At 40.1% G+C, this 23,926-nt stretch overlaps 1 protein-coding gene and 1 pseudogene across 6 annotated transcripts in view; one reads left to right on the top strand and one right to left on the bottom strand.

Moving 5' to 3' along the window:
- Sbf2 (SET binding factor 2) overlaps nt 1-23,926 on the top strand; it is a 349,435-nt gene that overhangs the window by 40,741 nt on the left and 284,768 nt on the right. The gene's annotated exons all lie outside the window — the stretch shown is intronic.
- LOC102925361 (large ribosomal subunit protein eL27 pseudogene) lies at nt 2,760-3,580 on the bottom strand (annotated as a pseudogene).

Here is a 23,926-nt window from a genome sequence, read left to right as displayed (position 1 = left end):
TGAGCTGTATTCCTAGCCTTGATAATATTCTTGAATTGTAATAGGTTTTCTGTAACCCAATAATAGGTTTCTCGGCTGACACAGCAAGTCAGATCAAGCTGAACTGAAAAAGTAAAAAACCAGGTTTATTTGGGCAGAGCAACTCCCGGATGACTTTCCAGCCCTCAGAGATTGGGGGTTGAAGGGGCGGGGGGGGGGGGGGCCCGTGGGGCAGGGGCGGACCACACTACATGCTTAGATCTAAAGGAGGGAACTTAAATACCCTGTCAGCGAGGGTGATGACATGTCCACCACAAGCTGGGTTTGTGCCCAATTATAACACTTTAGGTTGGGATTGGGCAGCTGGCAGCTTTAGGGGAGGAGCTGCCCGCCATCGCCAAGAATGAGGAACTGGGCTTTCTGGCAGTTTTTCTGAGAGGGCAGGGTTTGCAGGGATGAGCTGGAGATTCCAGTTGAACAGAATGATTTGCCTTTAAATATGTTCCTGATTTGGTTTATTTGGAAGATTACTAATGATTAGTTTTTTTTTAATTTAAATTTAAAATTTTTATTTTTTTCTGAGTAACATCATTTTCATCCTAAGTAACATGGATTTGCATATGGAAATGTTTTTATTTTCTCTACTTTTAGTAAAAATTCTCTCTAGGCATTTGTCAAATCAATTTTTTCATACCTTTCCTGCCCCAACATGGTAAACTAAGTCACATAAACTATTTTAAATGGAGAACAATTTAAGATGTTGGAAAAACCCACTTTGGGGTTTCAGTTAAATAAAAATTTTGTTCAGCACCATTATTGTTCTTGTTCTATTGGTTCTTAGACATCCTAGTAAACCATGCCAATATGATCTCTGTTCTCACAGAGCTGTCTTACTTTAGGGTACCAAATGACAAATGCAAAACAACACAGAACAAGAGCACCAGGCGTTGCTGGAGGGCTTCTCTCCAGATTCCACCAAAACCTGCAGTCCCACAATCCACGTATAAAATAATCACTCAGACACTTATATTACTTATAAACTGTATGGCCGTGGCAGGCTTCTTGCTAACTGTTCTTTATCTTATATTAACCCATTTTTATAAATCTATACCTTGCCACGTGGCTGGTGGCTTACCGGCGTCTTTACATGTTGCTTGTCCTGGTGGTGGCTGCAGTGTCTCTCTCCTTCTTCCTGTTTCCCCAATTCTCCTCTCTCCTTGTCCCGCCTATACTTCCTGCCTGGTCACTGGCCATCAGTGTTTTATTTATATAGAGTGATATCCACAGCAACCAGGATTCTAGTTTATGACACATGGTTTGATTGATTATAGAGAGACCTGTTACTGAAAAAGTCTTCAGGCCAGACACTCTAAAGATGTAGCATACAGATATGTGAATACTTAGAAGGGAGCAGCCACATGAATAAACAGAAGAGCATGTTCCAGTGGAACAAGTGAGGGCCAGATTACAGTAAGGGAGTTTGGATTTTACTCAAAATGCAATATGAAGCCAAGAAAAGAGAGTTTGGGGGGATTGGAGAGATATCTCAATGATTAAGAGCACTTGCTGCTTTTTCAGAAGATATATACCTAGCTCATAACTGCCCTCTCTGGCCTCTGTGTACATATACAGGCATGGGCCTATATATATATATATATATATATATATATATATATATATATATATATATATATCTCATAAAATAAAGTTTAAAATTGAGAAATAATAGTGTTATGATCCAGTTTGTTCTAAAAGCTGGATGAGAAAGGGGAAAACTAGTAATCAGACAAGAAATGTTGGATACCTGACCTAGTGTGGATGACAGAGACTGGAAGAAGTGAATAGACTTAAGATAAAGTTAGGAATAGAAATGTCAGAACTTGCCAATTGTGGTGGTATAATTGCAGCACTCAGGGAAGCTGAAATGGAGGAATTATGGATTGGAGGACAGCCTGTGCTATAGAGGAGACCTTGTCTTAAAAGTCAGGTGGAGAAGACAGCTCAGTGGGTAAGAGTTTGCTCTGCAAACATGAAGATCTGAGTTTGAATCCTCAGCACCCAAGTGAAAAGCTGGGCATGATGATGCCTGTAACCCCAGCACTGAGGGTGGAGAGGGGGTGAGAGGAGATGGGGGATTCTGGGAGCTCACCAACCAGCCAGATTAGCCAAAAGAGTGAGTTTCAGGTTCAGCATGAGACCCTGTCTAAGGCTATTAAAGGGGAGAGTGCTAGAAGATACCCAGCGTTCTCCTTTGGTCTCTGCATGTAGGTCCATGGAAACACACATCTGTATATTCACATGTAGGCACCCCTTCCTGCCACATAGTCACACAGTTGGGATTGATTATTAAGTAATTGGAAGGAAGAAAAGGTAATTGATGTCTGAATTACACCTTGTTAGATTTTATACTCAGTAAATAAAAGTATTTAATAAATATTGTATGTCTACTAAGCTGCTTTTTATTTGCTTTGATTTAATAATGAAGATTTTAAAATACAATTTTAGAGGTAAAGTGATTTGTGGCTGGGGGTGTGGATATATAGGAACAGTGATAAAGAAGACATCCCTGAAAATAGAGCATAAATGAATAAAACATTATGAAACCCATCCATTGCCTAAAGGGCCCCACCTGTCCTAGACGTTTAATAAATAAATGACAAAGTATATGTGCTCAGACATTTCTTATATTTTCTGTCTTGCCAAGGATCTGATTTTCTATCTGATACTATTTTCTTTCAATTTAAAACTCAGCAATTTTGTATAGGTCTTCCCTGAAACTGTTTTTTTTTTTTTTTTTTTTTTTTTTTAAATGATGGGAACAAAAATATACCTAAAAGCGAAGCTTCTGGAAAAACCATTTGTTCTTCCCTGTCTTAGATTGCTCCTTAAACTTGACCTTGGCCTCCTGCCTGGCCTTGCGTTTAGGGCTGGGTCTCTAAAGGCATCCTTGTTGACAACAGTTTTGTCCAAGGGGATGTCTATAGAGTACCTTGTGGGCATGAGGTGATTGTAGTTATAAACTTTCATAAAGGACTTGATCTTTGACCTCTTGGCGATTTTCTTGTTGCACATGGCAGCTGTCACTTTTCGGGGATAGCGGTCAATTCCAGCTATCAGGGCATGTCTGTAAGGGCGGTCTGAGGTGCCATCATCAATGTTCTTTACGATGTTCTTTGCGTCCGGAGTAGCATCCAGCTAGGACCAGCACCATTTTCCTGGGTTTCATGAACTTGCCCATTTCAACAGCAAGGAGCTGGTACTCAGCAGAAAGGAAAGAAGGACACTCTGTTTGTTTTTAAACTTTCTCCTCTCTTCTTCATATATAACTATTTTCTCAATCTACTTGTTAAGTGCAGTGACTCTTAAATTAGGCCCACCAGTGAATCTTAACATTTTAGAGAGTCGATGTTTTGGATCTAGTTTTCTGTTTTGTTATGTTTTTTGCTGTCATTTAAGCTTGCATGTTATTATTTTGGTAGCAATATGTAGAAGAGGGAGAAATGGAACATAGGAAAACTTATTAAGGCAAGAAATCATGAATATTTAACAGTGTGGTGCATATATGTACGTGTATATATATGTATGCTATTTTTAAATTTTATGTATGTATGTATGTATATGTAATTTAAAAAATTTCTTTAATGTGTATGTGTGCATGCACACATAAGTATAGGTGCCTGTGGATGCCAGAAGAGGGTTCCAATCCCCTATAGCTAGAGTCATATGCAGTTGTAATTTGCCCAATATGGGCGCTGGGAACTGAACTGAATATGTATCTTTTAGGACTTGTTCTTGCCTTGTAGTCCACATTAGCCTCAAATGTAGTGTATAGCTCACATGGCCTTGAATGTACTAGTCTCCTATCTTAGGCTTCTGAGTGATAATGTATCTGGTATTCTTTTCTACCTTTTTTCCCTCTCTTTCTTTCTTTCTTTCTTTCTTTCTTTCTTTCTTTCTTTCTTTCTTTCTTTCTTTCTTTCTTTCTTTCTTTCTCTCTCTCTCTCTCTCTCTCTCTCTCTCTCTTCTTTCCTTCTTTCTTTTCTCTTTCTTTCTTTCTTTCTTTCTTTCTTTCTTTCTTTCTTTCTTTCTTTCTTTCTTTCTTTCTTTCTTTCCTTCCTTCCTTCCTTCCTTCCTTCCTTCCTTCCTTCCTTCTTTCTTTCCTTCTTTCCTTCTTTCCTTCTTTCCTTCTTTCCTTCTTTCCTTCCTTCCTTCCTTCCTTCCTTCCTTCCTTCCTTCCTTCCTTCCTTCCTTCTTCCTTCCTTCCTTCCTTCCTTCCTTCCTTCCTTCCTTCCTTCCTTCCTTCTTTCCTTCTTTCTTTCTTTTCTTCTTTCTTTCCTTCTTTCTTTCTTTCTTTCTTTCTTGTGTTCAATGCATGGCCAGATGGGCAGGTGTAGCTCAGTTGGTAATGCTTGACTAGCATGCATAAAGCTAAAGGTTCTTTCCCAAACACTGTATAACTGGGCATAATTGCATACACCTGTAATCTCAATACTTAGGAGGCAGAAGCAGGAAGATCAGAAACTGAAGACAAGGTCATCCTCAGCTATATAGTGAATTTGAGGCTTGTCTGGGTACAGAAGACCCTGTCTTAGGAAAAAGGAAAAAAAAAAGCCTTCTTACTAAGTAGTGTAAGAATCCATGGGCTCTTTGCTAAGTTTAACTTGCAATAAATAAATAAATAAATAAATAAATAAATAAATAAATAGGCAGACAGACAGACAGACAGATAGATAGATTTGGGTATTCCAAATAAATCTTTTGAATAATAGGAGGTCATGATGAAAAACTGGAAGACCGTATTACATTCCTACCTACATTGTTGAATAGCCACAAAAAGACTTGTTTCAGTTGGAATAAACAGACTCCTTTCATTAAATGCTAAGTAGTTCAGATAGGAAACTCTTTTGTAGAATGATTTCCTGCATTCTTTCTATTAGTGAATGAACACTTTCTCCCCCTTAGTCTTTGGAAATTTGGTCTGTACAGACATAATTGGATGAGGTTTGAGTTTCTGATAATTTTGGAATTGTGCAAGCCTTCTGAAAAGTAACAAGATAGCGTTTTTTTAAAAGTTCTATTTACTCAAAAGCAAATTTTATAAATTAAGACAGGTAATTTGGGCCTTTTAAGTTGAATATGACCCTCACCTTTTTTGTGTGTGTTGGGGGTGAGGAGACAGGGTTTCTTGATGTAGCCTTGGCTGTCCTGGATCTCACTCTGTAAGACCAGGCTGGCCTCGAACTCTCAGAGATCTTCCTGTTTTTGCCCCACAAGTGCTGGGATTAAAGGCATGCACCACCACTGCCCTACTTGTTTATACATTGTAAAATTGTTTATTTTGATTAGCTTGTATCATATTAAGATGAATACGTTAATTCTGTATATCCCAGATGTTAGAAGTTTGGTTTTCTAGTATTGTACTTTTATTGAAGCAATTTCCTTGAGTTGTAGATGTCTCAGTGAGAAAGAGAATAGGTACAAGGTATGATGCTAATGTTCTAAGTGAACTCTTTGGGGATAGGATGGAGTGAAAAGAATGGAATATGGTGGGTTTTTTTTGTAACCTAACAAATAAAACTTGCTTGGAGATCAGAGTGTGGAGCTAGCCACTAGTTAACCATAGAAGCCAGGCAGTGGTGGCAAACACCTTTAATCCCAACACTCTGGATCTTATACCTTTGATCCCATTAATTGGGAGGCACATGTCTTTAATCCCAGCACTAGGGAGGTGGAGACAGGAAGTGATATGGCTGGGTGGGAAGAGGAATATAAGGCAGGAGGAGACAGGAGACTCCCCCCCTCCCCCTTTCAGGCTGAGGAGTTGGTGAGGTAAGAGGTAGCTATGGCTTGCTCCTTTGTCTCTCTGATCTTTCAGCATTTATCCCGATATCTGGCTCTAAGTTTTTATTATTAAGACAAATTGGGATTCGTGCTACAGTGGAACTGACATCAAGAATGTATTATGACATTTTAAACTTGATGTTTTTCTTGTGGGGGAAAATAGTCTCATGCTAATATTAATGATGTATTTTTTATTTTTCCTCTTTATTTTTTTTTAAAGATTTATTTATTATGTATACAGCATGTATGACTGCAGGCCAGAAGAGGGCACCAGATCTCATTATAGATGGTTGTGAGCCACCATGTGGTTGCTGGGAATTGAACCCAGGACCTCTGGAAGAGCAGTCAGTGCTCTTGACCTCTGAGCCATCTCTCCAGCCCCTTTCTTCTTTATTTTTATTTATTCTATATGCCTTTTATATCATGTATCTTGATCCCATTCATTTCCCTGCCCCTTCACATCTGCCCTCTGCCCCTGTACCTTACCCCCCAATAAAACAAAATTTAAGAGAAGAAAGGGAAAAGGAAAAAGGGAAAAAATTAAAGATCTCATCATGGAAGCTGCAGTGTAACAGTGAGTCATGCAGCAAACCTCCTTTCTCCTTGTATCTTTACTTGCAAGTGTTCACTGCTAAGAGTTGTTGGTCTGGTTCAGGTCCTCTGATTTCTATTACACTGTTGATGCTGGGCCCTCACTGGTCCTCTTGGATATCCTGTTGTTGCCCTGTGTTGTGGAGATCCTGTAGCTTTGGGTCTTTGGGTCAGGTCCCTTCACGTGCTCCAGCAAATCATAGATGGAGTGGATATTAGTGTGGGTCAAGTCATAACCCTGGTTCTGGGACTGGGTGGTTGCAGGGTTGGTCCGCTAGCCAGTTTTCCCATCCTCACCACCAAGGTGATTTCTCCAGCATTGCCCTAGCTAATTCACCTCTTGCAGCAATAAGGAAGGGATGGGGCCAGTTCTCCTGCTTTCACACCCTCAGGGTCTTCTCTCCCATACCTACACCATCAGGGCCAGCTCTGTTGTGTTACTCCTTTGAGGTACAGGGGCCACTCTCCCAAGTGCTGCAGCTGGTGAGGGTCAGGTACAGATTTCCAGCTCTTGTGACCCCATGGCCAGCTCCTCCACCTGTTTCAGGCAATGATGGACAGGGGGTTGTAGGGAGGGCATCTCTTCTCCGCCCATGCTGCCACATGTCAGATGGGTAATGGAGACAGCTCTTTTGCTCACAACCTCCTGGCTGGGTCACTCTTACCTCCAAATACCTGGTTAACTCTGCTGTGCTGTTTAGGCGAGGAGCAGAGCCTACTTTCCTGAGTGCTGCAGCTGGTAAGGGAGAGGGTCAGCTCTCTTCTGTTGTAGGGATGAAGGGTAAAGGGAGGCATCTCTTTCCCACCTATGTTGCTGCATGACAGATTAGTAGTGAGGGCAGCTCTCCCATGCTTTCAATTTCTGGACTGGCTCACCTACACCTTTGCCAACAGGGTTGGCTCTATTATGTTACTTCAGTGAGTTGCAGGGCCTGCTCTCCCAAGTGCTGCATCTGGTGGGGGACAGGAACAGCTCTCCCACTCCTTTATTATTATTATTATTATTATTATTATTATTATTATTATTATTATTTTATCTACTTTACATACCAACCACAGTTTCCTCTCTTTTCTTCCCGTTCCCTCCCCTCCCCTCCTTTCCACCCTCCACTTCTCAGAAAGGATAAGGCTTCCCATGGGAATCAATAAAGCATAGCATATCAAGTTGAGGCATGACCAAGCTACTCGCCCCCTGCATCAAGGCTGAGCAAGGCATTCCACCATAGGGAATAGGTTCCAAAAAGCCAGCTCATGTGCCAGGGACAGATCCTGGTCCTACTGCTAGGGGCCCCACAAACAGGCCAAGCTACCAAACTGTCACCCACAAGTGGAGAGCCTAGGTTGGTCCCATTCAGGCTCTGTAGCTGTTGGTCTAGAGCCTGTGAGCTCCCAAGAGCTTGGGTCAGCTGTCTCTGTGGGTTTCCCCATCATAATCTTGACCCCCCCTTTCTTACATGATCCTTCCTCTCTTCCATACATCCTCCCTCTCTTCAACTAGACTCCCAGAGCTCAGCCCAGTGCTTGGTTGGAGATCTCTGCATCTGCTTCCATCAGTTACTGGATGAAGGTTCTATGTTGACAATTAGGGTAATCTCCAATCTCATTACAGGAGAAGGCCAATTCAGCCACCCTCTCCACTATTGCTGGGAGTCTTAGCTGGGGTCATCCTTGTGGATTCCTGGGAGTTTCCCTGGCACTAGGTTTCTCCCTAACCCCATGATGGCCCCCTCTGTGAAGATATCTCTTTCATTGCTCTCCCTGTCTGTCTCTCCCCCAACTTGACCATCCCAATCCCTCATGTTTCCATCCTCCATTCCCTTACTTCTATGCCCCCTCTCCTGACCCCCAATTTACCCAGGAGATTTCATCTATTTCCCCTTCCCAGGTGATCCATGTGTCCCTCCTAGGGTCCTCCTTGTTACCTAGTTCTCTAGGGATGTGGATTGTAGCCTGGTTATCCTTTGCTTTACATCTAATATCCACTTATGAATGAGTACATACTGTGTTTGTCTTTCTGGGTCTGGGTTACCTCACTCAGGATGATTTTTTTTATTTAGTTCCATCCATTTACCTGAAGATTTCATGATGTCATTGTTTTTACAGCTGAGTAATACTCTAGTCTGTGTAAATGTACCACATTTTCTTTATCTGTTCTTTAGTTGAGGGGCATCTAGGTTGTTTCCAGGTTCTGGCTATTATGAATAATGCTACTATGAACATAGTTGAGCAAGTGTCTTTGTGGTATGATTGAACATCCTTTGGGTATATGCCCAAGAATGGTATCAGTGGGTCTTGAGGCAGATCGATTCTCAATTTTCTGAGAAACCACCAACCATACTGATTTCCAGTGTGGCTGTAAAAGTTTGCACTCCCACCAGCCGTGTAGGAGTGTTCCCCTTACTCCACATTCTCTCCAATATAAGCTGTCATCAGTGTTTTTGATCTTAGCCATTCTGACAGGTATAACATGGTATCTCAGAGTTGTTTTGATTTGCATTTCCCTGATGACTAAGGGTGTTGAGCATTTCCTTAATTGTCTTTCAGCGGCTTGAGAGTCTTTTGTTGAGAATTCTCTGTTTAGGTCTGTATCCCATTTTTTAAATTGGATTATTTGGTATTTTGATGTCCAGTTTCTTGAGTTCTTTATATATTTTGGAGATCAGCCCTCTGTCAGATATGGGGTTGAAGATCTTTTCCCATTCTGTAGGCTGATGTTTTGTCTTATTGATTATGTCCTTTGCCTTACAGATGCTTTTCAGTTTCAAAAGGACCCATTTATAAATTGTCAATCTCAGTGTCTGTGCTACTGGTGTTATATTCAGGAAGTAGTCTCCTGTGCCAAATCATTCAAGGTTACTTCCCTCTTTCTCTTCTATTAGGTTCAGTATAACTGAATTTATGTTGTGGTCTTTGATCCACATGGACTTGAGTTTTGTGCATGGTGATAGATACGGACCTATTTTCATTCTTCTACATGTCGACATCCAGTTATGCTAGCACCTTTTGTTGAAGTTGCTTTCTGTTTTCCCTTGTACAATTTTAGCTTCTTTATCAAAAATCAGATGTTCATAAGTGTGGATTTATGTTAGGGTCTTCAATTCGATTCCATTGATCCATGTGTCTTTTTATGCCAATACCAAGCTATTTTTATTAATATAGGTCTATAGTAGAGCTTGAAGTCAGGGATGGTAATGACTCTGGAAGTTCCTTTATTGTACAGGATTGTTTAGCTATCCTGGGTTTTTTGATTTTCCATATGAAGTTGAGTATTGTACTTTCGAGGTCTATGAAGAATTGAATTGGGATTTTGATGGGGGTTGCATTGAATCTGTAGATTGCTTTTGGTAAGATTGCCATTTTTACTATGGTAATCCTACCTATCCAAGAGCATGGGAGATCTTTCCATTTTCTGCTGTATCTTCATTTTCTTTCTTCAAAGACTAAAAGTTCTTGTCCTACAGGTCTTTCACTTGTTTGATTAGAGTTACCTCAAGGTATTTTATATTATTTGTGGCTATTGTAAAGGGTGTTGTTTCTCTGATTTATTTCTCAGCCCATTTATTATTTGTGTATAGGAGGACTGATCTTTTTTAGTTAATCTTGTATCCTGCCACATTACTGAAGGTGTTTATCAGCTATAGGATTTCCCTGGTAGAATTTTTGGGGTCACTTATGTATATTGTCATATCATTTGCAAATAGCAAAAGTTTGATTTCTTCCTTTCTAATTTGTATCCCCCTCGATCTCCTTTAGTTGTCTTATTGCCCTAGCTAGAACTTTGAGTGCTATATTGGCTATGAAGAGAGTGGACAGCCTTTTCTTGTTCCTGATTTTAGTGGAATCTCTTTGAGTTTCTCTCCATTTAACTTCAAGTTGGCTGGACAGGGTTTCTCTGTGTAGCTTTGGAGCCTTTCCTGGAACTTACTCTATAGCCCAGACTGGCCTCGAACTCACAGAGATCCACCTGCCTCTGCCTCCCGAGTGCTGGGACTAAAGGCATGTGCCACCACTGTCTAGCTCTCCAAGACCTTTATCAAGAAGGGGTGTTGAATTTTGTCAAAGGCTTTTCAGCATCTAAGGATAATGTGTGTTTTTTTTCCCCAGTTTGTTTATATGGTGTATTAAATTGACAGATTTTCCTATGTTGAACCACCCCTGCATTTTTAGGATGAAGCCTACTTGATCATGGCGGATGATTTTTTTTTTTTTTTTGATGTGTTTTTGGATTCAGTTTGCCAGTATTTTATTGAGTATTTTTGCATCAATATTCATGAGGGTGATTGATCTGTAATTCTCTTTCTTTGTTGCATCTTTGTGTGGCTTGGACATCAGGGTAACTGTAGCCTCATAAAAAGAGTTTTGCAATGTTCCCTCTGTTTCTATTGTGTGGAACAGTTTCAAGAGTATTGAGAATTCTGGTAGAATTCTGCTAACTAAAACTGTCTGGCCCTGGGGTTTTCTTGGTTGGGAGACTTTTTTTTTTAATTTAATTTTATTTTACAATATAATTTAGTTCTACATATCAGCCAAAGATACCCTTGTTCTCCCCCCTCCCGCCCCCCTCCCCTTCCCCTTAGTACACCCCCCATTCCCATCTCCTCCAGGGCAAAGCCTCCCCTGAGGATTGCGATCAACCTGGTAGACTCAGTCCAGGCAGGTCCAGTCCCCTCCTCCTAGGCTGAGCCAAGTGTCCCTGCATTAGCCCCAGGTTTCAAACAGCCAACTCATACACTGAGCACAGGACCCAGTCCCACTGCCTGTATGCCTCCCAAACAGATCAAGCCAATCAACTGTCTTACCTATTCAGAGGGCCTGATCCAGTTGGGGGCCCCTCAGCCATTGGTTCACAGTTCATGTGTTTCTATTCGTTTGGCTATTTGTCCCTGTGCTTTATCCAACCTTGGTCTCAACAATTCTTGCTCATACAAACCCTCCTCTTTCTCGCTAATTGGACTCCTGGAGCTCCACCCAGGGCCTAGCTGTGGATCTCTGCATCCAGTTCCCTCAGTCATTGGATGGGGTTTCTAGCATGACAATTAGGGTGTTTGGCCATCCTATCACCAGAGTAGGTCAGTTCGGGCTGTCTCTCAATCATTGCCAGCAGTCTATTGTGGGGGTATCTTTGTGGATTTCTGTGGGCCTCTCTAGCACTTTGCTTCTTCCTATTCTCATGTGGTCTTCATTTACCATGGTCTCCTATTCCTTGTTCTCCCTCTCTGTTCTTGATCCAGCTGGGATCTCGCGTTCCCACAGGCTCTCTTTCCCTTGACCCTTGCCCTTCATTACCCCCACTCATGTCCAGGCTGTTCATGGAGATCTCATCCATTTCTCCATCATTGGGCGATCCCCTTGTCTTTCTTGGGGTCCTGTTTTCCAGGTAGCCTCCCTGGTGATGTGAGTAGCAGTCCAGTCATCCTTGTTCCACATCTAGTATCCTCCTATGAGTGAGTACATACCATGTTTGTCTTTCTGAGTCTGGGTTACCTCACTCAGGATGATTTTTTCTAGATCCATCCATTTGCCTTCAAACCTCATGGTGTCATTGTTTTTCTCTGCTGAGTAGTATTCCATTGTGTATATGTACCACATTTTATTTATCCATTCTTCAGTTGAAGGGCATCTAGGTTGTTTCCAGGTTCTGGCTATTACAAACAATGCTGATATGAACATAGCTGAGCAAGTGCCCTTGTGGTATGATTGAGCATTCCTTGGGTATATGCCCAAGAGTGGTATAGCTGGATCTTGGGGGAGATTGATTCCCAATTTTCTAAGAAAGCGCCATATTGATTTCCAAAGTGGTTGTACAAGCTTGCATTCCCACCAGCAGTGGAGGAGAGTTCCCCTAGCTCCACATCCTCTCCAGCATAAGGTGTCTTCAGTGTTTTTGATCTTAACCATTCTGACAGGTATAACATGGTATCTCAGAGTTTTTTTGATTTGCATTTCCCTGATGACTAAGGGTGTTGAGCATTTCCTTAATTATCTTTCAGCCATTTGAGTTTCCTCTGTTGAGAATTCTCTGTTTAGTTCTATAGCCCATTTCTTATTTGGACTGTTGGGCATTTTGATGTCTAATTTCTTGAGTTCCTTATATATTCTCGATATCAGTCCTCTGTCAGATGTGAGGTTGGTGAAGACCTTTTCCCATTCTGTAGGCTGTCGCTTTGCCTTGTTGACTGTATCCTTTGCTCTACAAAAGCTTCTCAGTTTCAAGAGGTCCCATTGATTGATTGTTTCTCTCAGTGTCTGAGCTACTTGTGTTATATATTTAGGAAGTGATCTCCTATGCCAGTACGTTCAAGACTCCTTCCTACTTTCTCTTCTAGCAGGTTCATAGTAGCTGGATTTATGTTGAGGTCTTTGATCCACTTGGACTTAAGTTTTGTGCACGGTGATAGATATGGATCTATTTGCAGCCTTCTATACGTTGATATCCAGTTATGCCAGCACCATTTGTTGAAGATGCTTTCTTTTTTCCATTGTATACTTTTGGCTTATTTGTCAAAAATTATATGTTCATTGGTGTGTGGATTAATGTCAGGGTCTTCAATTCGATTCCATTGGTCCAAATGTCGGTTTTTATGCCAGTACCAAGCTATTTTTATTACTGTAGCTCTATAGTAGAGCTTGAAGTCAGGGATCGTGATGCCTCCAGAGGTTGTTTTATTGTTCAGGATTCTTTTGGCTATCCTGGGTTTTTTGTTTTTCCATATGAAGTTGAGTATTATTCTTTCCAGGTCTGTGAAGAATTGTGTTGGTATTTTGATGGGGATTGCATTGAATCTGCAGATTGCTTTTGGTAAAATTGCCATTTTTACTGTTAGTCCTGCCTATCCATGAGCATGGGAGATCTTTCCATTTTCTGACATCTTTTCAATTTCTTTTTTCAGGGACTTAAAGTTCTTGTCATATAGGTCCTTCACTTGCTTGTTTAGTGTTACCCAAGGTATTTTATGTCATATGTGGCTATTGTAAAGGGTGATGTATCTCTTGATTTCCTTCTCAGCCTGTTTGTCAATTGTATATAGGAGGGCTACTGATTTTTCTGAGTTGATCTTGTATCCTGCTATGTTGCTGAAGGTGTTTATAAGCTGTATCATTTCCTTGGTTGAATCTTTCGGGTCACTCAAGTATACTATCATGTCATCTGCAAATAGGGAAAGCTTGACTTCTTCCTTTCCAATTTGTATCCCCTTAATGTCTTATTGCTCTGGCTAGAATTTCAAGTACTATGTTGAATTAGTATGGGGAGAGCGGACAGCCTTGCTCGTTCCTGATTTTAGTGGAATTGCTTTGAGTTTCTCTCCATTTAATTTGATGTTGGCTGTTGGCTTGCTGTGAATTGCCTTTATTATGTTTAGGTATGTTCCCTGTATTCCTGATCGCTCCAAGACCTTTATCATGAAGGGGTGTTGGATTTTGTCAAATGCCTTTTCTGCATCTAGTGAGATGATCATGTGTTTTTTTTTCCCTTTGAGTTTGTTTATATGGTGTATTACATTGACGGACTTTCATATGTTGAACCACCCTTGCATCCCTGGGATGAAGCCTACTTGATCATGGTGGATAATTGTTCTGATGTGTTCTTGGAGTCTGTTTGCCAGTATTTTATTGAGTATTTTTGCATCAATGTTCATGAGGGAGATTGGTCTGTAGTTCTCTTCGTCATATCCTTTTTTGTTTCCAAGGTTGGGAGACTTTTAATGACTGCTTCTATTTCCTTAGTGGTTATGGGTCTATTTAAATTATTTATCTGTTCTTGATTTAATTTTGGTATGTGGTACCTATCCATAAAATTGTCTATTTCTTTTAGATTTTTCAATTTTGTGGAATATAGGTTTTTTTTAAGTTTGACCTAATGATTTTCTGGTTTTCCTCAGTGTCTGTTGATACATCCTCCTTTTCATTTCTGATTTTGTTAATTTGGACATTCTCTCTCTGCCTTTTGGTTAGTTTGGATAAGGGTTTGTCTATCTTGTTGATTTTCTCAGAGAATCAACTCTGTTTCATTAATTCTTTGTATTGTTTTCTTTGTTTCTATTGTATTGATTTCAGCCCTCAGTTTATTTCCTGTTGTCTACTCCTCCTGGGTGAGTTTGCTTCTTTTTGTTCTAGAGCTTCCAGGTGTGCTGTTAAGTCACTAGAGTGAGATTTCTCCATGTTCTTTATGTAGGCATTTAGTGTTGTGAACTTTCCTGTTAGCGCTACTTTCATTGTGTCCCATAAGTTGGGTATGTTGCGCATTCATTTTCATTGAATTCTAGGGAGCCTTTAAGTTCATTTCTTCCTTGACCCAGTGGTGGTTAAGTTAGCATTGATCAGTTTTCCTGAGTTGGTAGGCTTTCTGTAATTTGTATTGTTGTTGAATTCTAACTTTAAGCCAATGGTGATCTGATAAGATATGGTAGGTTATTCCATTTTTTTTTTTTTGTATCTTTTGAGATTGACTTTGTGACTGAGCATGTGGTCTATTTTAGAGAAGGTTCCTTGAGGTATTGAGAAGAAGGTATATTCTTTGGTGTTTCGGTGAAATGTTTTATCGATGTCAAGTTCATTTGAATCATAACATCTGTTAGTTCCCTTATTTCTCTGTTAAGTTGTGTCTCGCAGACCTGTCCATTGGTGAGAGTGAGGTGTTGAAGTGTACCACTATTAGTGTGTGGGGTTTGATGTGTGATTTAAGCTTTAGTAATGTTTCTTTTACAAATGTGGGTGCCCTTGAATTTGGGGTATAAATGTTCAAAATTAAGATTTCATCTTGATGGATTTTTCCTGTGATGAATAGAAAATGTCTTTTTCCATCTCTTTTTTATTAATTTTGGTTTGATGTTTATTTTGTTAGATATTAGGATCAGTCTACTAGCTTGTTTCTTAGGTCTATTTGATTGGAAATCTTTTCCCAACTCTTTACTTTGAGGGTAATGTCTGTCTTTGATGTTGAGGTATGATTCTTGTATGCAGCAGAAGGATGGATTCTATTTTCACATCCATTCTGTTAGCCTGTGTCTTTTTATAGGTAAATTGATTCTGTTGATATTAAGAGATAGTAATGACCAGTGATTGTTAATTCCTATTATTTTTTGGTTTTGGTTGTGGTGACGGTAGTGTGTGTGCGTTTCCCTTCTTTGGGATTTGCTGGTGTGAGATTATCTATTGCCTATGTTTTTGTGGGTGCAGCTAACTTCCTTGGGTTAGAGTTTTCCTTCTAGTATTTTTCTGTAGGGCTGGATTTGTGGGTAGGTATTGTTTAAATCTGGATTTGTCATGGAGTATCTTATTTTCACCATCTATGGTGATTGAAAGTTTTCCTGTGTATAGTAGTCAGGTCTGGCATCCATGGTCTTTTAATGTCTGCAAATTGTCTGTCAGGACCTTCTGGCTTTCAGAGTCTCCATTGAGAAATTGGGTATAATGATAGGTTTGCCTTTATATGTTACTTGACCTTTTTCCTTTGCACCAAGTATGTGGGAGAACTGGCCCTGAGGTCACAAGAGTGGGAGAGCTGAGCCCCAGCAGTCAGCCAACAGGTAAGAGTCCTGCAGGCAGGCTGCTCCACCACCACCTCCACCCATTGGACCCTATACCCTGCAAGACTCACTCAGCTGCCCAAACACATCAAACCCATCACCCTCCCCCCTAGCCAACCATCCCCCACAAAATCAGCACCCCTGAGAGGCACAAGCACTACCTGCACCAATTGGAAGAGCAGCCTCTCCTTAAAGAGCCCTCTCCAGCAACATCAGCAGATCCTATATGTGGTGGTATTGTGTTCCCCAAAATATTGTGTACTCTAATAAATTTATCTGGGGTCAGAGAACAGACAGCCACTAGATACAAAGGCTAGAAAATGGTGGCACTCACACCTTTAATCCTAGCATTCCAGAGATAGAAATCCCTCTGGATATCTGTGAGTTCAAGGCCACATTGGAAATAGCCAAGCATGGTGACACACACCTTTAATCCCAGAAAGCCAGCCTTTAATCCCAGGGAGTGGTGGTAGAAAGCAGAAAGATATATAAGGCGTGAGGGCCAGAAACTAGAAGCATTTGGCTGGTTAAGCATTTAGCTGGTTAAGCTTCAGGCTTTTGAGCAGTAATTCAGCTGAGACCCATTCCGGATGAGGACTCAGAGAGCTCCAGTCTGAGGAGACAACTGGTCTGAGGAGACAACTGAACAGGCAGGGTGGTTTATATAGGATTTCTTAGGGGCAGAGTTTCTCCAGGGAGAAGATTTTTATGTCCAGGGATTGGTTAGTTTTGTTGGTTAGAGGTAGAAATGGCCCTGATTTCGGAGCTCAACTGTGTTTCTTTCCACTGGCCTTTCTTAGCTTTTTGGCTCTAATTCTAAGGCCAGGGCATATTTCTTCCACTGGCTCTGATTCCAGGGACAAAGTGTGTTTCTTTGGCACTAGAGTCAGGGCATGTTTCTTTGGTTCTGTGTTCAGGGTAAAGTGTTTCTTTCACTGGCTCAGGTCCTAGATCCAAGCAGTGTTTCTTTCACTGGTTCTGGGCTCCAGGGTCAGGGTGGGTTTCTTTAGCTAGCCTTTTTCCTCTACAGTCATGTTTATCACAGCAGTAGCTCCACTTGTTGATACCAGTTTTCTGTTGATTGTGTCAGGCAGTTTTTGTGTGTTACAAATTGTGTTAACCTTACAAGTATGTTCAGGGGCTCATCTCCGAAGTGATTGTAGGATCCTATCAGTATGCTCAAAATTAGGGTGTATACTACACCTGCAGATAGTCTTGAGTTATATATATAAAATAAATCCTATGTTATTCAAGGTAAAGATCTACCCCATTCCCACTCCTGGGGATGGCTTCCTCCCTCCATCTAGACTCAGAAGAAAGAAGCTCTGGAAGGAAATAGGACTCTTGAGCCATCTCTTTAGAGCCCACTGCTCCCTTTCAGCACATCTACAGGTTACTGTTTCTTTTACTTATGAATTAAACATTTTGTTGTGAAAAGTTTGGGTGTACTCTTTAACTCATTGGTTAGGTCACTATCTCGGTTACTTTTTATTGCTGTGACAAAACACCATGACCAAGGCAATTTATAAAAGAAAACATTTAATTGGGGGCTCATGTTTCTAGAGAGTTATAGTCCATGACATTACGACGAGGAGCGTGGCTGCAGGAAGGCAGGCATGGTGGCACTGGAACAGTGGCTGAGAGCTTACATCTAATCCACAAGTAGGAGGCAAAGAGATAGACAATGGGGTGGGGGGAACTGACTGGGAATAACTGAAATTTTGAAACCTCAAAGCCCACCCCTAGCAACACAGCTTCACCAACAAAGCTATACCCTCCTAATCTTTCCCAAATAGTTCTACCAACTGGGGACCAAGCATTCCAATATATGAACTTATGGAGGTCATTCTCATTCAAACCACCACAGTCACCAAGAACCTGGAACTCTGACTGATTATGTACACCCTGATTAAAAAAATAGTCTTAGTAGTTTTATTGAAATAAATTAAAAAGTAAAATAAAGAGTAAGGGGAGTGGGAGGAGGGATGAGAGGGGGATCTGTGATTGGTATGTAAAATGAATAAATTTTTTTTTAAATTAAAGTAAAATAAAAAGGCAGGTGTAGTTGGTTTTTTCACTCTTTGGGGGCCTACCACCCAGCTCCCAAATAAATACATGGAGGCTTATTCTTATTTATGAATGCCCATCTTTAGCTTGGCTTGTTTCTAGCTAGCTTTTCTTAACTTAAATTATCCCATTTTCCTTTTGCCTCTGGGCTTTTACCTTTATTCTGTATACCTTTCTTTACTTCTTACTCCATGTCTGGTTGTGTGGCTGGCCTCTGTCACCCTCCTCTCCTTTTCCTCCCTTCTTTTCTTGTTCCTTCCTCTCTTCTTGTTCTTCTATTTATTCTCTCTGCCTGGCAGCCCTGCCTGTTCCTCTCCTGCCTAGCTATTGGACATGCAGCTCATTATTAAACCAATCAGGTGTTTTACACAGGCAAAGTGACACAGCTTTACAGAGTTAAACAAATGCAACATAAAAGAATGTAACACATCTTTGTATCACTAAACAAATATTCTGTAGTATAAATAACATTCCACAGCAGGCAGTCTGACAGGATGGCTTAGTAGGTAAATGTGCTTGCCACCAACCCTGATGACCTGAAGAGAGTCTCAATGAGGGATTGTCTGTGTTAGATTAGCCTGTATGCTTATCTCTAGGGAATTATCTTGAGAAGGGAAAACCTACCCACTGTGGGTGGTACCATTCTCTAGGCAGCGAATCCTGAACTGAATAAGGAGTGAAAAAAGAGGTCTGAGCATGAGCATGAGCATGTATGCATTCTTTGCTCTCTGTTTCTGATGGTGGATGCAATATGACCAACTCTCTGAAGCTGACTTCCCTGCCATAATGGACTTGTAACCTGGAACTGTGAGCTAAAACGAGTCCTTTCTTCCTGAAATAGCTTTTGTCAGGATATTTTATTGTAGTAACACAAATAGTGCCAAGACATCTACCATAATTTCTGGGTCCATAGCTGCAAAAACTTCTGGATCTCTAAGAATTTTATTGAGCCCAGGCATTCTTGCTGTTATAGGCATGCCCCCTCCCATTCCAGGCATTCCTCCAAGAAAATTACCAGGCTTCCCTTTCAGGAAAGCCTCCTGGAAAAGAGCCATACTGAACTCCTGATTACCATCTGGCTGCTTCCTTCCTTTGAGCTTTTTAATGCTCTTAAGTTCTTTTATGTCCTTTTTATTCTTTCTTTGATCTCTTACTTTATGTTTTCATTCATACTATTTTCATGTTCAGCCGTGTTTTGGGCATGCAGTTGAAATTATTTCAGCTTTGTACTGGCACCTTACCTTTGACCTAGTTCATAAGCAAAGACAAGAGCATGAGTTGCTTCCTTCAGTGGCCAGGAATGTATGGCTTAGTTGAGTCAGGATTTATTTCAGTTGGCTTCATTGCAGTATCAGATGGCAGTGTTTGGAATTTGATTAAGATACTAGCTCTCTTGACATTAGAATGGCCAGGTGAACATCTAACTTAGTAGCATCTGAACAATATGTCACCACCTATTGGTGACTTTCTGTTACTATCATTTAGGGTTTCAGAGGCATTTCTTCTCCTTTTTAAAATATTTGCTAGATCCGCCATCTTGGTTATCTCTACATTTTTATCTACCATTTTTTTTAGGACTATCAATATGTTTTGTTTAATTATGGACTGATTGTCAGTTTCTAAATCATATTCCTCACTTTGTCATTTCTTCTTTTCAGTATCTTTTTTCCTCAATATTTTCTTAGTTCACTTTATGAAGAACAGGGCATTATTTTACCTTCCATACTCTGCTCTTACTTCCTCAAGAAATGCAGCTCCTTGGTGTGCACAACACACTTAAATTCTGCTTACACATTTACATGAAGGCTGTGTATTAGTTGGGGTTCTTTAGAGGACCAAAACTGATTGAATATATATTTAAAAGAGTATTTATTAGATTGGCTTATACCATACACAGAGTATTCTAACAATCACTGTCTCACACCAGAGAGTCTGAGAATCCAATAGTTAATCTATGAGGCTAGGTGTCTCAACAGTCCCAATCTGGTGATGAAGGTCTGAAGGATTTCTGGAGAGATGCTGTCTTCCCTTTTTGGGACCCTGCAGAAATGGTTCTAATATAATCAGAGGAATCAGCAGTAGCAGGGAACAGGGTAGCTGAACACTCCAGTGAGAGTAAAGGCTTAGCAAACAAGAAACAAAAATCTTGGAGCTGGAGCTGGAGATACCTCATTGATCAAGAGTACCTGCTGTCCTTCTAGAATTTGGATCCCATACCCATGTCTTGTGGTTCACAACTGCCTGTAACTCCAACTCCAGGGGATCTGATACTCTCTTCTGGACTCCACAAGCACCTGTACATACATGGTATGCACCCCCCCCCCACATACACACACACAAAAATCTTAAAAGAAAGAAGAGATAGCAGAAATCTTTTCTTCTTTCAATGCTCTGGCTGCTACCCAGATGGTGCTGCCTACAGTTAGGGTTAGTTTCCCACATCAATTCAGGCAATCAAAACTCTCTGACAGACATGCCCACATGGAGGCTTTCTGATGCTAGGTTGTGTCAAGTTGCCAATTAAAACTAAACATTACAGGCTGGTAAGAGCTCATTGAGTGAGAGTTCATGATTGGAGGCAGTGGATGTGGGTCCCTGTTCAGGTTGCCAAATTTCAGGTCCTGGTTCAGCATGATTACGGAGAAGGGGCCACTGCCAACGTGAATAATAGATAAGAACCTCTGCCACAGGCTCTTTCCTCTAATTTTTTATACATATGAATACATATCTGTCTATCAATACATTATCTTTATTGTAATAGCTTTATAGTAAGTCTTATAGTTATATAGTCCTGATTTAGTTTTTAAAAATATTTTTTGGCTATTTAAACCTATTGCAATTTCATAAAAGTGTTAGAATCAACTTTTTAATTTTTTTAAAAAATCCCAATTTATTTCATTTTAATTAATCAATTTATTTATCTTGTGGTGCCAGTGATTGAATCCAGGTCCTTTCATATTCTAGACAAGCATTCAACCACTGAACTGTGTCTCCTGCCTCCTACTGAAAATTTGATTAGGAATTCATTGAATCATTGTTTTGGATAGGACAAATTGTTACCTTTATTTCATCCAGTCTTCCAGTTCATTTGTATACTATCTTTACTTAGACTTGATTATTTACCTATTTATATATTTATTTATTTGGTGTCTATGGTATATGCATGTGTGCACATGTTTATGGGGTGCATTTGCCCGTGTATGCACAGAAGCTAGTGGTTGACACTGGGTTTTCTGGCTCCGTCCTTTTGCCTCCTCAGAGACAGAGTATGTCACTGAGCCTGGAGCTTGCTATTTCCTTCTTTCTTTTGTACATCACACAAAGCCCTGAATATAGTGAATTATTCTATTCTATTTTCCAGATTTGTCTTCTTTCCATTGAACCCGTTGTTGCTTCTTTTAAACCACAAAACTTGCTAGCTTAATTTTTTAAAAAAGATATATTTATTTTATTTTATATGTATGAATGTTTGCCTTTCCTGCATATGTGGCCTGGTGCTTGTGGAGACCAGAAGGCATTAAATCCTAGAACTGGAGTTAACAGGTGGTTATGAGCTGCCATGTGGGTACTGGGACTGAACCTAGGTCTTTCATAAGAGGAACAAGTGCTCCTTAAGCACCAAGTCATTGCTCCAGCCTCCAAAGCTGATAGTTTTTACTGCAACTCCAGTTGTGATAATTGCTTTCTGTGACATTTCATTGTTTTGTGTGTGTGGTGCATATATGTATGTTTGTGTGTATGCATGTGTGCACACATACATGTGGAGGCCAGAAGTTGACACCCCACATCTTTCTCAGTTATCCTTCACTATATATATATAACAAACATTGTGTTAAATTGTGTTAAAAAACACACATTGTTTGTTTGTTTTGTTTTGAGACAGGTCTCTCACTCAACCGGAATGTTACCAATTAAGGTTAGCCAGCAAACACCAGGGATGCCCCGTCTTTCCCTCCTCAGTGCTAGGATTACAGGCATGCACTATCACACTTTGATTTCTACATGGGTGCTGGACATTTGAACTTCATTTGTCCTTTTTTGTATTGGCTTAAAAATATGTCCTTTTGCCTTGGGTCTTCCCTGATATATCTTCTTCTTTATACAACAACTCTTCAGATATTTGAACAAAGTTACCGTGTATTGCTAACCTTTCTTTTTAAGATTTTTTTTTTTTTTTAAAAAAGATGATCATTTTATGTAATTGTTTCCAGAGTAAAAGTTTGAGGGAGTTTGATCTAAGAAGGTGCCTCTTACTGTGTGGTTTAGTTTGTACTCCAGTGACAAAAATACAGACCCGTACTAGGTTAAGTAATGGAGAAGTATTTTAAGTATAGCTTAGTTGTTTGCTGAAAGATGCCATAGTGCTTTCAGAATTTAGTGAAGCTAGAGCCTGGAGAGTTATGCAGTTTTTGTCTGATGACATTTGTTTTCTTTCTACATGTCTGTGCTGCTCCCTTGACAAATCTCTGCCTCTATAGAATGCTTCTCATTCTGTTATATGCCTGTGCTTTTCCATGTAAACTCCTGTGGTTGTCTGAGGTCTGTGTTTTCTCTTTCTTTAGTGGAGAGTGAAGCCAGGGACTTACATATACATATTAAGCAAGTGCTCTTCTTCTAAGTTATATCACCAGCTCATACATGAGTTTATTGAGCAAATCTTTTTTGGTGGTGTTGTTATTTAAACAAAACAAAAATGAAACAGGCTTGTTGTGTAGCCCTGGCTGACCTGGAATTTGCAGTGTAGATCAGGCTGGTTTTGAGTTCAGAAAAATCTGCCTGCCTCTGCCTCCAACAACAAGGATTAAAGGTGTATTCCATCACACCTAGCCCAAATCTTTTTGTAATTAGTTTTTTGAGAATTTTTTATATGAGGACTGTGTTTATATCATTTCCATTCCTTTCTTTCCCACCAGTTCTTCCTGTCTCCTCATTCCCTTTAATGAGGAAATTTTATTACATCTTTTTAGCTTTACATTTTCTTTAATGTGTTTTCGTTGTTCCAAATTTTCTAGAAGAGGAATCTGATTATCTAGTATAACTTTTATATCCAGGTAATGCTAGTTGTAAATTTCTTGACAGTTTATAGGTACCCTTACATATCTAATAGTACTTACTATTAGTGTATACAAAAGACATCTTATTAAGTACCTAATATATGCCAGAAGCTATGGGTAGCATCTGAGCAAAGACACTTAAATTATTTCTATCATTCTAGCAAAGTGAGACAGACAAAAAACAGTAACCATAGTAACATGTTAGTGATTACTCAGGCTAAGAGATGAATGGTATAAACTTGTGTTCCTGAATACAACTACTGCCCTTCATACATGTAGGTAGATGGACATAATTAGTATCCTGTAGATAACCACTGATCTGTTTAGGCAACTATATCACAGAGGAAGGTGAATTATATGTTAGAATAGCATCTTCAAAGTTTAAGGTTTTGTAACCAAGCAGAATACATATGCATTCGGAGCATATAAAAGGCCCTCAGTTATTTGATCATCTGTTAAAATCAATTGTGGTAGTATTCTAATTGTACTGAAATGTGATTTTGATTGTATGTTAATAAATAAAGTTGCCCGGGGGTCAGAGCTATTAGAGCCATAGACAGAGTGTGGCGGTGGTGGCACACACCTTTAATCCCATAGATCTCTGTGTGTTCAGGGATACAGCCAGCATTGGAGACATATGCCTTTAAGACCTAGGGGGCTGTACATTCAGACAGTGACGAGGCAGTCACGTGTTTGGGTTTACAACCAATGAGAAGGCAGAACAATAATACTATAAAAAAAAGTACAGACAGGATATAGCTCTCTTTCGGGAAGCTGGGACAGCAGAAGGAAGGGTGAGATTTTAGCTCTGAGTTCTGACCTCTTAGCTTTCTCTTTTACATTATTTCTGTGTTTCTTATTTAATAA

Source organism: Peromyscus maniculatus, chromosome 1 (genome assembly GCF_049852395.1).
Source record: "Peromyscus maniculatus bairdii isolate BWxNUB_F1_BW_parent chromosome 1, HU_Pman_BW_mat_3.1, whole genome shotgun sequence".
Lineage (NCBI taxonomy): Eukaryota > Metazoa > Chordata > Mammalia > Rodentia > Cricetidae > Peromyscus > Peromyscus maniculatus.
Note: the sequence above shows the minus strand (reverse complement) of the source record. Positions and strands in the feature narration are given on the sequence as shown.